This window comes from Gossypium hirsutum, chromosome D12, assembly GCF_007990345.1.
Source record: "Gossypium hirsutum isolate 1008001.06 chromosome D12, Gossypium_hirsutum_v2.1, whole genome shotgun sequence".
Taxonomy (NCBI): Eukaryota; Viridiplantae; Streptophyta; class Magnoliopsida; order Malvales; family Malvaceae; genus Gossypium; species Gossypium hirsutum.
Window position 1 is genome coordinate 31535452 of NC_053448.1, and position 17350 is coordinate 31552801.

General features: G+C 34.8%; 1 non-coding gene across 1 annotated transcript; it reads right to left on the reverse strand.

Annotated features, from left to right (window-relative positions):
* Window positions 1–10177: 10177 nt before the first annotated feature.
* LOC121224732 (small nucleolar RNA R71) lies at window positions 10178–10283 on the reverse strand. The gene has a single exon (XR_005922477.1). It is a non-coding gene; the product is annotated as a small nucleolar RNA R71 (small nucleolar RNA).
* Between the last annotated feature and the right edge of the window lie 7067 nt (window positions 10284–17350).

The following is a 17350-nucleotide window of genomic DNA, read 5'->3' on the forward strand; positions in this document are numbered from 1 at the left end:
GTTTTCTTGATTACTATTCATATCATTATTGAAATATTGCTTATAATATGCCTAATAGAAAGAACAAGAGAATTCATGTTCTAGAAACACCCCGTCTTTTCGATCTTGTATGGTTCCACCATTTGAATGTTGAGAAATATTTTCTTGAGTCATAGGGGTGACTGTTGATTCAGGAACGAGGGTTCGAACCCTTTATGGCTTTTTGCAAGGAAATTTGGACGTTAGTCCGATATCATCATTGGGAGTAATTTTATCTCACCCTTAATGAAAATGTAGTAGTCCTTATAGTCCATAAATTTTATGCCTCACTTAAGCATCAGATAGTGCGAGATAGGACAGGGGTATATGTGACTTCTGTCACGGTCCAAGGGAAAGAAGTACCACTGTACCCTAGTGATATTTATGAATTTTATGAAGTCCAATTTTATGAAAAAGATTATGTTAATGAAATTGACTTAGATAGATTGAATAATATCGATATGGAAGAGGTTACAAAGTATTCGAATCAAGGTAAGGGGTTGGGAACTATAAACCAGATACAAAGATGCAAACGAATTTTAATCAGGTAATCATTTTTTCGATTGCCAAATGTGGATGCAATTCATTGGCACTAGGATTTCACCCACATTAAACGTTTTTTTATGTTAGTGTTTTCCTAGTTGTTTTCTTATATGTCATATTGTAGCGAAAAAAATATTTGTGCAGGGCATTGGATTGTTCGTGAAATGAAATGATGTGTGCAGAGCTAGAAATTTGGACATTTCTTTCCTCATTTAGAGACAACGTTATGCCGAAAGGAAAAAGTACCCATGAGTGAAAACGAACAATTGATGAAGCAAACATGAAGCATAATCAAAGATACATTATATACACAGTATGCTGACCATCAGCGCAAGCAGATTACTGTATGTAACCAACCAAGGAAACAAAAGACGGATGTTTCGGCTTTGTTAAAAAGAAAGAACAATCGAGAGCAAGAAAAAGAGCTTGTGGAAGCACAGAAGTGGAACTTGATGGTATGGCCAGATGGATGCAAGAAATGAGACTTGTGCTTCAGGAATTTGTGAGAATAAATGGGCTGACAGAACCTAATTATCCTACAGATATGTTTGGTCCAATATCGACTCAACATGTAGAAGAAAAGGAAGGTGTTGTCCAAGAGTATCCCAGGACGGAGGATGAATATGAAGCGACATTCCAGCCGTAATATTCGACACCAAAAGAACTTGTAATTTACCGCCTGAGCCGACAATTGTAAGGTGGGAGCTCCCATGAAAAATGTAGCTCGGTCAAGGGAAAGGCACCTATTGAGCAAAGGTGCTCCCATCCTCTAAATGATTTGGATGAGGATTGAGTTTTATTTTTGTTATTTAAAAAAAAAGACTTGTATTAATTTTTTTGGATATTTCTTAATTTTAACTTTGTAGGAGTAGGACTAATAGTAGTCTTTTTATTGCATCTTGCTTAAGTTTTCTCTGTAGGAACCCATCACGAAAGAGACACAAACAATTCGAGCTAACACGATCAAAGGAGGAAGCACTCACCATTAGTAGTTGTAACGACCACGATCAATTGAGTAACTGCTTTCCTTATCTATTTATGGGCTACGTATTGAGGACAATGTGTCAACTAAAGTGTGTGGGGGTAACATAAGAAACTTGTTTATTTTTCAATTTTTGCATTTTACTTCAATTTTTTTTATTTTATTTAGTGTTTGAGATTTTAGAAATACAAGTGATTGGTTAGGAGCTGATAACTCTCGAACAAAGTTATATTTCATGCCTTTGGACCTAGTTAATTACCTGTACTTATGTACATCTAGTTGCCTTTTAGGACATTTCATTAGTATTTTTTGCATTGCATTAGAACTTGGGTTTCGCTTAGATATTAGGTACTTTTTTTTTGAAAAAAAGATCGAAAAAGGTCCACTTAATTAATATAATCATTTATCACCAATGCATGGATATTATCTGGATAATCCATCACAAAGGTCCAAATACAAGACTTATTAATAGCATCTTTACAAATAAAGTTGGCCACCTTATTACATTTTTGATTGGTCCAACAAATAGAAATAGACTCAAAATTTTCCATAGTTTTATTAATTTCCTTAATCACCCTATTTACTAGGCTGGCACAATCAGTCTCAAACAAAGCTTTTGAAATATTCAATGTCCTTGCCAGCTTCAAGCTTTCCTCAAAAGCATAGATTTTCGCCCATTCAACGGTCAACACGTCCTCTTTAAAATCCCCACCTCCTCCTATAACAAAGCCATCTTCGTCCCTAGCAACCATCCCATAACCAATTTTATTAGGAGCAACAGAAGCATCGAAGTTAACTTTTACGAACCCACATGGAGGCTTTTTCCACTTATGACAAATAGGGGCAATCGAAATCAAAGGATCGTTAACCAAATTATGGATTCAAAACTCATTACTGAGGGTTTTTGCTCTCTCCCGTACCACCCTAGCTTCATCCTCTTTGCTCTGAAAAATGTTGTTATTGCGGTTGTTCCAGGTATTCCAGAGAATAGTGAAGAAGCCTACAGCAGCTTTTTTTCCAGCACGCGCATCACATCCTCGAGCCAATCAATGCAGCAAGCATAATTCTTCATAAGTAACTTGTTAACCCTCTAATAGTAAGAATGGTCCTGGCATTCGGGCAATCTTTCAGAAAGCCATGGCAAATAGAAGAAACTTTTACATTCGTAAGAAGGATCTCATCACCCACACGCTAAGCGAAGACACGTATTTTCGGAAGCATGTTGAACTTCCAAATGATTCTCCAGCAGGCCCTGTGATGGCCAAAACAAATTTGTTTAAGAAGGAGCCAAGAGTACGCCGTTTTAGAAATGAAGTAGCCATAAGGGTTATGAAACACCACCACCCAGTCATTAGAATCTCTACCATTAAGCGGTAAATTACAAATTTTTGTCCCCTATAAAGCTCCTTCACCTTTTCTTTTTTCCAACTTCGCTGGTCAATGCTCCACAGGTCTCTCACCTTTCTTTCATGCACATTTGGAATGTTAGGGTTTAACGTATCACCATTTAAGCCTTCAAAGCCCCAGTTATCCCTTCGAATGTTGATCTTTAACCATTTCCCACTTGCCACTCGAAGACATCTTTAAGAGTTTTTGCAGCAGTATTTATACTAGACCAAGTGTAGGGGTTTATCCACAGCTTTAGGATGAAACAAATCACCATTAGGAAAATACTTAGAGCTCATAACTTGATAGCATAGTGTGTTCCTATGGTTTAGAAGCCTCTACACTTGTCAACCAAGAAGAGCCAGGTTGAAGAGACGGAGATCGCAAAAGCCAAGACCTCCCATTCCTTTAAGGGGTGTTCACTAAAGGAGTTAACAATAGAAGCTGTCATAATTTGGTTTGCAAATTAGGCATGTGTGACATCTATGCAACAAGTTGAGGGGGAGTGTTGACATCTTATCTCAACTAATCTCATTACTGATTTTTAGGGGTTTGATTAGATTAAAATTAGGATTATTGATTTAATATATTGATTATGTTTTCTTAGTTAGGCCTACTCTTTTAGTATAAATGGCCATGTAATTTTTTATGTTTAATAAACAAGAGAAAATGATTCATATTATCAATAGTTACCCATGAAAATAAGAAGGCTCACAAATGACTGCTGGTAAATTTTGAAAAGAGTTATATCTCAAGCCTTTAGACCTAGCTAATTGCTTGTACTTAAGTAAATTTAGTTGCATTTTAGGATATTCTATTCGTAATTTTAATTGCATTACATTAAGAAGATTGGACTGTGCTTAAATGTTTTTATATGTTACTTTTACTTTTTTGTAGGAAGAATTTGTTTGGTAGTAATTGGCAGGTGCAAGATGCGAAGAAATAAATAAAGAAATGAAGGTTTGTCATGGCAAAAGGCTGGACAGTTTGCTAACACGAATGTCGTGGTAATTCTAGGAAGACCAAGTCAACACTCAACGCATAACAGTTTTAGCCCAACTCTACTTGTCCCAAAAAATCTGCTTAAAAAAAGGAAAAAGATAATGAGATCAGGGGCTGATGACCACCTACCCTAAAGGAAGGGGTTTTAAACTAAAACGAAAATCTAAAAAAAAGATATCTTGGGTTGTTGGATTTACCCTAGGGAAAAAACTTATAAAAAGCCAAAGGAGGAAACCCTTAACGGAGAATAAGGGTAGAGATCCATAGACGAAACTAGAGGGTAGCGTGAACTGGCTACGTGAAAGTTATCTTATCGACGTTCTTCTGTTATTTCTTAACAATTTCTTCGTGAATTTATTTGATGAAAACAATTTTGAATGATATTTTGGTTTTGAATTTTATTTGCGAACCCATGAGCTAAATCTCATAGGGTTGTGATTACATGATGAAACCTTTATTTTCTTTAATAATTGAAGCATAGATCTGAATTAATTTACTGTTACATTTAAATGTTTTTATTTATAAATTGTATGCATGCAATCCCTAGACATGGATGACTCTAAAGCATGCCCATAAACTAATTTAATTCTGAAAAGGTTAGATTAGTTGGACCAAAATTGAATGATATGAGCAAGTACTCGATAGATACTTGTAGTAGACTCTAGACATAGAGTAGCGTTCATACAGAAGGAAACAATGCAAGGGACCTATTGTGTGTAAATAACTAACGCAATTGTCCAAGTGTACATGCCATTCAAGTAATAAAGTCATAAGAAAGTATTGTCTCCATAGAGATCGAAAATTGGTAAGAAATTGAGTAAGTTATTATAATCCTATTGACTATACTAGACAACAAGAAATACTCTCAAGTTGAATAAGATGTTTGTACAATGAATTAATGAAATCAAATGCTGAAAACAAAGAACTAATATGGAAAATAAAATGTTGTGCCAAATTACTACAGAGAAAAACAAGAGTGTTTCTATTGTTGAATGAATAGGGCTGGAATTATTCAGGTGAAATGTTCATATTAAAATAATGTCATGGAAAAATATTGTCTAATCAACTACTCAGAGAGTTACTAATGTAACCTACCTTTTTCGGTAGCTAGATCCTATGCTAGAAATCTAAGTTACTTTATGTCTACAGAACTCTGGCTTAATAACTAGAATGAATGTTATTCTCTGTACAACTTGCAACATTTATGTTATAAATCGAATGAAACAGTGACATTGACAATCTCAAATCACGGGTATTAGAGATGAAAAAACATTCACCCAAATAACACCAACCCAAATGAGATTAGATCATGGGTTGAGATTTAAAATCCAAAATCAGAATAACATTCAACATTATCATCAACAGTTTAGAAATCATAGAAATTAATTAACAGAATGAAGGTAGAACTGTAGGAAGCTTTCGCCACTTCAGCTTTCACTTCGATGCTGCTGAATTGTACAAGACCCAAGGTTAATTGCTTGTCCCTTCCCTTGCGTCTCTGCTCTTCCCTTAAGCTGCTACCCTCCTCCCTTTTCTCTGGAATTTTCCACCAAATTTTTCTGAAGAGAAAAGCTAATCTCTAAATTGTTTCTAATTCCTCACTCCAAAAAATCCTCCTATCCATTCTTTTCTCTTTCCTCTTTTATAGCTAGGTCCCCCTCTCACAGCACACACTTTTCTCCCTCTTTTTAGGTGGATTTATCTTGTACACAGACATCTGGCTGAGAGTGACGAGGACTGAGTGCTGCGTTAGCATTATATTGGAATTGCCATGGCATTTATGTTGGCAATCCATCCAACCTTTTGCCATGGCAATATATCACTTCTATCATTCTCTTCCTCCTTTTTCTCCTTTCCTTCATCTTTTGTGCACTTGCTGCATACAACGACCAATTCTCTTTCTCCCAACATAAAATGACATTCAAGGCATAGTCCAAGTGTTATTATGCAATGTTCTAAAAATAACCTAAAATGCAAATATATCTACTTAAGTACAAACATTTAATCAAGTTTAGAGGCTCAAAATATAACACTTTTCAAGAGTTATCAGTACCGTATTAAAGGGCTATAGACACGGGCAAGGTAACTTGAGGTTTTTGCTCCCGAAAGAAACATACCAGTTTAGAACTCTCCTAAGCAGTAGATTGATTATGATTTTACTAAAGTATTTCTAACAGCAAGGGTAGATTCTTAGTAATTCCAACCTTCCCTATCAACATCATACATCCCTTATCCCTTGCTGTAGTATCTTTTCCATTGCATCCATAGTTGTTTACTTGTTCAGTTACATATTATTCATATAATCATTTTTATAATTGCCATTGCATTTTCAATTATTCTTAAGTTACACATTATGTTCACATTAATATTCATTTTTTTACCATTACATTCTTATCATTATTTTGCTATAACATTAATATAACTTTGTTATAATAACTTGACCATTTGTATACCTAATCCGATCCCTGTGGAGAAAATCTCACATATTACTTTATTAATTGATTTGAAGTGTATAATGGCACAATTCGCATATCAATTGCAGATATTGTTTTATCCTTTTAATCATTACGTTCAACCTAAGAACCTGAAAATAAGAAGAAACTGTGTAAGTTCGTGAGAACTTACTATTTTCTTGGAGAAATAAAATTCACCAATATTAGTATCAGACATTAAGGAATAGAGCTCAAATTAACAGAATAGTTCATCATATTTGGCAGATACATCTCTTTGATCTGTAGATTAACTAGCGGATACTACTACAATCAAACTCAGCCTTCTGGCGGACAAATTGATTTTTAAACTCATACATGACAATCACGGGTAAAACTACTCTGGGGATACATTTCATGCAATGTGGACTACCCTATTACGGCTGACAGGCTTACTTTACATTTCATGCAATGTGCACTACCACATGCATCCTTTTTCTCACGTACTCTCTTCCTTCAACTAGCTTCTAATCCTTGTTCGGAAGAACCAATTTTTCCTATATTTTTATATCCACTCATCAGAGCTATGTAACAATCATCACATCTGTATCCTCCTAACTTCCCTACTTGTTTGAACATATATGTGTTCCTTTGTAATACCGAGTTTTCACAAGTCACAATTTGTATTAAAATTCCATACTAAAGCCCAAACATTATATCATGTGTCTTCTTTTTTTCATGATACACAACATCCCTCTATTTCCTCATTACAACAGTTTGGATGCCGAGCTTGTGATCCAAAGAAGGAGTACTTGTACCATGTATATATCAGGTTTTCTAGGTTTTTTTAACCGTATATAACCTTGCATGCACTAACTCTTTGGATATGTTTCCTTAGACATGAACACAAAAGACAAAGGAAAAAGGCAGTTACCTAGTTGTACAGTGATAAAGGTTAAACAAAGTAATGTATATACCAGACACAAGGTACAAAGGAACTCACCAGAATACTTTACTCAAAGTTTTTTCTACTCTACTGGTTTTTTCCTTTTAATACTAGGACCTTCTCCCATTTCTTTAGCTAAAACAATAGAACTCCATTAAACATAAAAAAAATGACCAACACTTTATGATAAATCAAGAATCTGTAGACATGCAAACAATTTTTGGATAGTCGTTTCCTTCATACCTAGTACTTAAAGAAATTCCCACCAAACCACCCTAACATTAGTTTCTATCTATCTGGTAAAGCTTAAAGGAAAGGTTAACAATTTACCAGTAGACAACTGGTATAGAAGCTCTCCTAAGCTTTGATAATCAACACATTCGTTAACAAAGAAGAACATTCATGGTTTCTTCGATGATAACAAAGTCTAGTAAAGAAGATGAATAAAAAATCTTTTCTCGACTATCACGTTATCCTATTTATAGATACTTACGTTCAAATCCTAATTATGATTCTCTCTAATCATTACTCGTTCTCGCACTCTTCCACTAATTAATCACATCTTATGAGGCTCTCTAAGTGTCTTAATGACTGGCACGTTGTCTCCACAAGGATGTTAGGTGACTTAAACGTATCCCACATTCTACTATACTTACTTTAGTAGCGACACCAAAAACACAGGTGGCGATCGTATTAGCAAGAAAGTTAATAAGGTTCGTATCACAATCAAGAACTCGTCATACCGTGGAGTGAAACTCCGTTGTATTGGTGAAGTTCTACGAAGCACTTCATGAGTTACCATCATAAACCAATTTAAGCCTTGCAACTTAGGCAATCTTTGCCAGCGTAGTCTTCCAAACCAGACCAACTTGCTAACAAGGATGTGACATGATACATAATAAGTTTATGGTACTAATCTGCTGTAATTCGATATAGCAGATTAAACTAGTTTTCACACTTTAGGAGCTTAAACATAAGCATTTCAGTTAAATTTTAATTACGTGTTCATAAGTTTAGTCCAATTCAAAAAATTCTATAATTTGAGTCTTTTATTGACCTTAGGGGCTAAATGAGGCCTCACTTTGAGCTAATATACTTTTTGAGTATGTAGGAGACCATTAGAAAGCATATTAACTCAATACTAGTCACTATGTTGCAACACGGAGCATTGGATGTTGCAACATAATGACTAGAATAGAAGAATGCCAAGACTGCCTTCAGTGTCGCGACATAGCTTAAGGATGTTGCGACACACCTCTGAAGATGAGCATACTGCTATCGATGTCGCAACACAGGACCCGATGACCTAATGTGTCGTGACATCACCTCTGTACGAGAAATAATTACTAGCTAGGGGTATTTTGGTCTGCATAATCAAACGTTAAGCACGAGGACGACAACTGGCCTAGGGTTAAGGATGGCAGCCACTCTAAAGTCTATAAATAGCTCATTTAGCACATGTTATAAATGGCTTTTATATTGTAGAATTTTCTATTTATATTTAGTCTGTAATTTCTCCCTTTTCTTAGGTTTTAGATCTTATTTTAGTTCTCATTATTTGTTTTTGTGGGGAGATCAGATTTGTGAAACACAATCAAATTCTGTGAGGATTTTACGACCAATTCTAAATACAAATTAGGCTTCATCTCAAACTTTACACTTTTGAATTGTTCTTCATGTCTATTATTTCTATCAAGTTTATATTGTTTATTAGATCCATGAAGATCTAATCCTCCTGCAGGGGATTAGCGAGTGGGAGTATGCTTAATTAACTTTTTCATAAGGGTTTCTTAATGGATCAGTTGTTCAAGAAAGAAAGAACCTAAACCCTAGGCTTGACAACCTTAGGAAGTCATTAAGGTGGGAATTAACCCAAATTTGGTATGGGCTATCCATGAACACGTTAACCCTGAATCGGTCTAGACTGTGAGGTTGAGAGATAAGTAGTTCTTGTCAAATCATTATACTAGTAGAAGATCAGAAGATCTTGTTGGGATATCGACTAGTTGATTAAACGGGAAAACCTGAAGTGACAGTTGATTATGACCACCGAAGTGAACTAATCACCATGACCAGATTTGATATATTTTCCTCTTTGACTTCACATACTTTATTTATTTCTTTACTTTCTTTTATTATTATTAGTATAATTTACCAAAATTGTTCTTTTTTATTCTTCATAATATAATCCAATTAAAGGACTAATTAGATTCATTTATGTTTAGGTTAGAACTAATTTAGTGCTCACATCCTTTGGGTACGATCCTCGAAGTACTCACCTACTCCGTTGTAACTATATTACAGCTTGACTCGTACACTTAGAGATTCTATTTTTTATATCTTTTGTGTTGGATTTCTATTCTAGACATTGGTACATCCGAAGGCAGTCAAGTTGTTTACATCGTTGCCGGGGAGGTAACGCCACTGAGTTAATTTTAATTTTTTTCATACTCATAGCATAATTTGGAAGATCCACCACCACCACCACAGTTACCCGCAAATATTAACATGATGCGTAACGAGAGGATTATGAGGGAATATGCGCTACCGAATTTGGACATGGTTCAAGAGAGTATAACGAGGCCAACTATCATGACCAATAATTTTGAGATTAAGCTAGCTATGATCCAAATGATTTAGAATAATTTACAGTTTCAAGGAACAATGGCAGGAGACCCAAGTCAGCATCTAAAATGGTTCCTCCAGCTTTAAGATACCTTTAAATACAATGGGGTCACTGATGACGCAATACATCTTCGGTTGTTCCCCTTTTCATTAATTGATAACGCCCTTTTAATTAATTGATAACGACATGGGACAAACTCGTAGGGAAATTCCTACAAAAGGTCTTCCTTATTAGCAAGATGGTCTAGGTAAGAAGGGAAATTTTTATGTTTAAACAATTGGAGGGGGAAAGCTTTCACGAAGCATGAGAGCGCTTTAAGACACTAATTTAGAAATGCCCACACCATAGATTACCTGAGTGGTTATGATTGCAGATTTTCTATAATGGGTTGGATGTGCATTCAAGGTCAAATTTTCTATATGAAGGTGTACGAATTAATAGAAAATATGGAAATTAACTCATACCAGTGGTTAACAGAACGACACACATATGGCCAAAGACCATCCACGATGAAAGCTACCTAGGAGGATGACAAATATTAGCAATTAGTGGTCAGAATTAACCTTATAGAGTTTGCGAAAAATGGACAGTCTATATATGGAGGAGACAAACCATCTTCCGCTACATTTACAATTCCACCGAGGATGTGAACTACATTGGAAATAGGGGTGGAAATCTCAATTCAAATACATATAATCCTGGATAGAGAGATCACCCGAATTTGTGATGGAGAGGAAACCAAGGAGGAGGTAATGGTTCTAACCAGGTTTAAAACACTAACTATCAACCTCCTTATTTATAGAAACCTCAGGAAAGGCCAACCCAAATGACCATACTGTATGTGGTCAACATTTGGATCGAACTGAAGGGGAAATGCAGTCAATGAGAACGGATGTGAAGCAAGTGCAGTCTGAGTACACTAACTCTATAAAGATATTGACTAAGCTGGAATATCAAATGAGCCAATTGATGAGTATGATAGGAGATATTAAAAGGCACATTGGCACCGACATTCCGAGCAATACTAAAAACAATCCTCGAAAAGAAGGAAAAAAGTAAGTAAAAGCAATCGCACTCCGTTCGGGTAAAATCTTGAGTAGCCCAAAAACCCTGACAAGAGAGGAGACAAGTGAAAATGCAGAAGATTTTCAATAAGACCCTCGAAAAGCTGACGAAGAACCAAAAAAGGTAACTAACTCGGTAGCTGAGCCGGAGAAAGAGAAAACTAAAGAACTGCTAAAACACAAGAACCATTCCATTCAAGTTTTGAAAAGAAACAAAAATGGGATGAAGACGAGTATGCAATCTTTCTAAAATTGTTCAAAACATTAAATGTCAACCTGTCGTTAATTAAATTAATCGAAAAAGTCCCTAAGTACGCCAAATATTTAAAGGAAATCATGTCTAGGCATAGGAAAATTAAGGTAGGTGAACAAGTTAGTATAAACGTTTCCTGTAGTGTTATTATTTCTAAATAGGTTCCCCAAAAGCTGAAAGACCCGAGAAGTTTTACAATTCCCATAGAGATAGGGAGCATTCATTTTAATAGAGCTTTATGTGACTTATGAGCTAGCATTAATTTAATGCCTTTATCCATTTATGAAAAAATCAGGTTAGGAGACCTCAAAAACACTTAGACACACTATAATTGGTTAACAGATCTTCAATACAGCCGAAAAGAGTACTGGAAGATGTGTTAGTCAAAGTGCATAGTTTCATAATCCCGACAGATTTTGTAATATTAGATTTTGAAGAGGACCATGAGATACCTATTCTGTTAGGGAGACCCTTTTTAGCAATGTTAAAATCCACCAACAGTCTGGAGAAAAATGAATTAACAATGAAGATCAACGATGAGACAAAAATTTTTAAATGTGGCTACCAACAGAGTGGGGGAAATAAAAAGGACATAGGAGAACATTGCACTGAATTGTCTATTTCCAACCCTAATAATCTTGAATTAAGGGGTGTACTTCTTTTAATCCATGCAGGTTAAAAGAACAGGTTCAAGGAAAGAGGTAAGCAGAAGAAGGTGGAGTGGCATGACGGGCGATGGACTAATACTGAAAGAACCAGAGAATCGTCCTTATGTAAATTAAAGGTGTTATCGGATGAATCCAAAAGTAAAACTTGATTATTTAAATTGATATTTAACTCTTTGTAAATTATTGTATATTTAACTAACTATTTAGTTTATATTTTAATTTTTATCCAATTTATGTTTTATAAAAATCGTGACACTTTAGAACTTAGAAATCTGGGCAAAAACAGAGCCACTGTCGAAACAAGGCAACTCTGTGTTGTAACGCCACAGGCAAAATCGACGAAATTAAGAAAATCATCGTGATGTCGTGATGCATACTTTGTGTCGCGACAACGAACCATGGTGTCGCAACAACCACAAACTGGCAAGGATATCGCGACACAAAACCCCTATGTCACGACATCACTGTAATTTTCTACAAGTTGACCCAACCCATTTGCGCAACTTGGTGGATTAATCCCTATTATACCCAAATTTTAACACTAAAATCATTATTTTTAAAAGTTAAAAATACCCTAAATGCACATTCTAACTTATTATTAACATTTTAAACACCTCAAAACTCTCTCAAATCCAAAACCCTTTTTCATTAAAACCCTAAATCTACAACCCTTCTTTGCTATTAGTTAAATACAGGATTGCCACAACTGGTGAAAAACAAAACACTAAAAGGAGCGACCACAAAAAAATATTACGAGGAATCTAACACATCTTCTTTTGAGGTTAAGGGTTCCTAAACTCCTATTTTTACTATTCCATTGGAAAATTTGTTTGTTAGTTTATTAGTTTTTGAACTCAAATAAAATGCCTCCAAGAAAAGTAAGGAGAACAACCGAACTAGAACCATTGACAATTTCGAACCCCTCTAATTTCCCAAATCCAACTGTTGAAAAACATTTTGTAGAACTTTAGGGAAAAACGTTTATTCAAGAGAGGGGATTTGAACTATTGATGGTTCTCTGTCAGGATATATGGCCTTTGGTTAGATATCATAGATGAGAACATTTTTTTATGATCCCAAAAAACTCTGTTGTGGTCCCTGCAGTTCAGGAAATTTATGCATCTTTATGGGACCAAGAGTCTAGAAAAGCTGAAGGCCGTACATAAGAAACAATACCTGTGCAAGGGAAAGAGGTACAAATTACCCCTCAGGTTATTTGTGAATTTTATAATGCTCCATTTTATGAAAAATATTTTCTAGAAGAAATCGGTTTGGATATTTTCGAGATATAAATATGGACAACATTATAAACTTCTTAACAGAGGGGAAGGGCGAATGGAAATTTCGCACAGGTATTAATATTCCAAACTCCTTTAATCAAGCAATAATGTTTCCTGAAGCAAAGACACTTTTCGAGCGGCTTTGCTTTACGTCATTTTCCAAAAAAAAATGTATGCATCGGAACATGGATATACAACAATATGAAGTGATGTATTAAAGGCCAAAGAGTGGAGTCTTCTTTCCCCACTTAGTGACAGGCTTATGCAAAATAGCAAAAATTTCGATGGCCTCTACGGAGCAATCAATGAAGGCATCTCGAAGCATAATTGGCGAAACTCTATATACTGAGTACACTGAGCTTCAAGCTAAATAAATTAAGTAGTGGAATAAATGACAAGAAGAGATGATGGCTACTCCGACTTTGTCACAATAGAGAGTAAAATCGACTACTAAACAAGAAATTGGTGAGAGTAGTCATCTCAAGTTAGATTGGATGATACACAGGATGCACGAGTTAGGCCCGATTTTTTAAGAATTCACGTGTCTAATTATATGTTGGATATGTTTGGGCCACCACATCCAGGGTAAGAAGAAGAGGAGTAGGAGAGTGAAGAAGAAGGAATTGAGGAGGGAGAGGAAGATGATGAGATGGATTTTGAGAAGGATGATTGAATTTTTGTTTTTCAAGATTATATTAATTTTTGGATGATTTTTAATTTTTTATTTTGAATTTTTAGGAGTAGGAGTGATAACAGATTATTAGTTGTTTTGAGTTTAAATTTTCTATGTAGGAACCCCATATGGAAAAAACACAACGATTTTGAACTTTTAATGATAAAAGGAGGAAGCACTTATCAATTGCCTATGAAACTATCACGATCAATCGGGTAACTTCTTTCCTTATCTTTTATAGGGCTACACATTGAGAACAATGTGTTATCTAAATTGTGAGGGGTAACATAGAAAATTTATGTGAAATTCTTATGTTTTTCCTTGATATTTCTTGCCATTTGTGTGCTTGAGCTTGTAGAAATACAAGTAATTGGTTAGGAGCATGTACATATGTTGATTGTATTAATGGTAAATTTGGCATGATAATAGGTGTCGAAACCATTTTTTTTTTAAATGGGGTCGACTTTGCTTTTGAAAATGAAAAAAAGGGAGTCGCCACCAATCTTTTTTATTTAGGTGTGATCGGATCACCTCATAATTTAATCATTTTAATAAAATTTTAAATTTACTAAAATGATAATTTTTGGCCTACAAATTCCAGAAAACGGGTTCGGGAGTCGGTTACGCACAAGGACAGATTATCACCCTCGATACTCCCAAAATTGGTACCTAGTTGATTAATTAATTTCTTAATGTCGAAAATTAAAAATTTGAAAAGAATTTAAAATACGATCCCTCTTTATTAATTTTATTTTAATTTTTAAAAATTTGCTTGAATAAATCGAAACGAGTGTCCAAGACCCTCTCGTCTCGAGATAACAAATGTCACATCTTGTAAGTTAGGACACGACATTTTGAATCTTTGAGAATAAGCTTGTCTTTACTTTTTTTAAAACATAGGTATTTTAAATTTAGAAGGATGTTCAGTTGTTTACACTTAAGAGAAAATCGAAACCCCGTAAGTTGTGGTATGACTTTTCAAATTTCCAAAAAACGAAACATTGCCTTATTATTTTTTTTAAGAAAGTTTTGAAGTGATTTTAATAAAATGTGATGGAATGATAATATATAACATGGAGAAATAATTTACGAACAAAATGTTACACTAATGAATCACAATAACATGAATAATACGAATAAACGAATTATAATACACATAATGGCAATAATTACACAACACATCATTTTTAATACCAATATTAACAATCAAAGAAAATTAAACAAAATAATATATAAAATAATTTAAAGTAAATAATACTTTAAAGTAAATGATTTATAAGAATGATTCAAAATAAATAATAAAAAGTTTCAAATAAACAAAATATAAAAAAACTAAAAATAAATAACAATAAAAAAATTTAAAATAAATAATCTAAAAAATATATAAAACAGTTTTAAATATATATAAATTTGAAATATATAAATAATAGTTTACAATAAACAATATAGAATTTTTTTTTAAAATAAATAATATGTAAAACAGCTTAAAACAAATAATATTAAAAAAACTTAAAATAAATGATGATAAAAGAGCATTTTTAAAAATTAATTAATTAATTAAATGGACTGAGGACGAGATTGAAATCGAATTAAAACTCAGGGTATAAATTAAAAATAACAAAAGCCAATAAAACAAAAATAAGGGTTAAAATAAACGCGTGAAGGAAGAACGACCAAATATGAAATTATCCCAATTCTTGGGACACGCGTCCCCTCAGAGGATGCGGGACTAAATTGAAAACAGTAAAAAAATTCTAGGGGCAAAATTTATAAAATATAAAAAGTGCCAATAGGACTAAATTAAAACAACCTAAAAAGGCAGAAGGACCGAAGGGGTAAATAACCCGATTATCAAAAACACGCGGATCCTTTTTGTGGGTCGAGTTAACGCACGGGTCAAGGGTGAAACAACGTCGTTTTGGTGCCTGAGAGGCCTGCCCAAAACGACGTCATTTTGGATGTCTATTTAAATCAATTTTTTTGGAAAAAAATCATTTAACTCCTTGTTTCAAAAAAAAAACTTTAAAAACCTTTCAAACTCTCTCCCTTCTTTCTAGAATACGACCATGGCTTCGGTTGCCGTACCACCGTGGCGACCGTCAGTTGCCGGCGATGGCGCCACCTTACACGGTGGCCACAAAATCGAAAAAGGCTATTTTTTGGCTTTTTGACTCCCCGAGCCCAAAAAATATCATTTTTCATCGAAAACGACGAACCTCGGCCTCCCACGACGGTGCAAAACAAAAAAAGGTAAGACTTTCCCCCCTTTTTTACTGTTTTCGTTTGTTCATTTTAAAAAAATAAAAATAAATAAATAAAACAAAATGAAGAAAAATAAAGAGACCACCTTTAAAAGGTTTCTTTTTTCTTCTATTTTTGATTGCTTCGTTTTTTTTTATTTCCATTTCGTAAAAAAATTACAACTTGTGCAGTGGCTTTGATAGGTAAAAATATTACAACTGTATTTTGTTTTCCTTTTTTTTACTCTCGTTTTCTATTGCCTCTCTACTGTCTGTCCTTGTAGGTACGGAGGTCGATATGGCGGTACGGAGGTGCGAGTGGGAAAGGTGCGGCGGTAGCAGCTGAAAAGGGGGCTAGGGTTAGGTTCTTTTTCTGAAAATATTAAGATAGTGGGCCACTTGGGTCGTCTAGGGTTTTTTAGTGTTTGGGTTTGTAAATTGGGCTTTTGGGCTTAATGCATATTGAGCTGCATATGTGGTAAATGGACTGTGGACTATTATTTTGGTTTATTTTGTGTTTTATAACTGTGATTTGGGCCCAGGTCAAAATTGGCCTATTACAGCTGCCCCTCTTTGCTCATTGTTGTGTAACGAGAATGGACCAAAGACTTTAAAGAGGCCAATTTTGCCTAGTCGTGCCGAATCTTGACTTTATGGTGCTTCTTTCTTTCAAGTAGCCTCATTCCATTTCACCGCATCTTCAGGGGTATAGGAATTTGGTGTTTCGATCCACTCCAATGTAATTTCAGGGAGAAGAGACTTGTAGATTCGATCTACTCCACTGCAACTTCAAGGAGATAAGAATTGGTAATTTCAACCTGCTCCACTGCAACTTTAGGGAGATAAGGTTTGTATATTTTTATCCTACTCCACTGCAACTTTAGGGAGATAAGGATTGTGGCTTCGATCTGCTCCAACATAATTTCAGGGAGAAGAGATTTGTAGCTTTGATCTACTCCACTAAAACTTCAAGGAGATAAGGCTGGTGGCTTCAATCTGCTCCACTGCAACTTCAAGAAGATAAGATTCGCTGTCTTCAGTTTGCTCTGCTGCAACTTCAGGGAGATAAGGCTGGTGGCTTCAATCTACTCCACTACAACTTTAGGAAGATAAGATCAGTCATAATTTGTACCTTTAATATGTTCCATTGTGTTAGAGTATGCTGAAAGATCAATCATGAGATGGTTGTAATAACATACTTGATTTATCATGTTTATTAATATAAGGCGTTACCGTTATT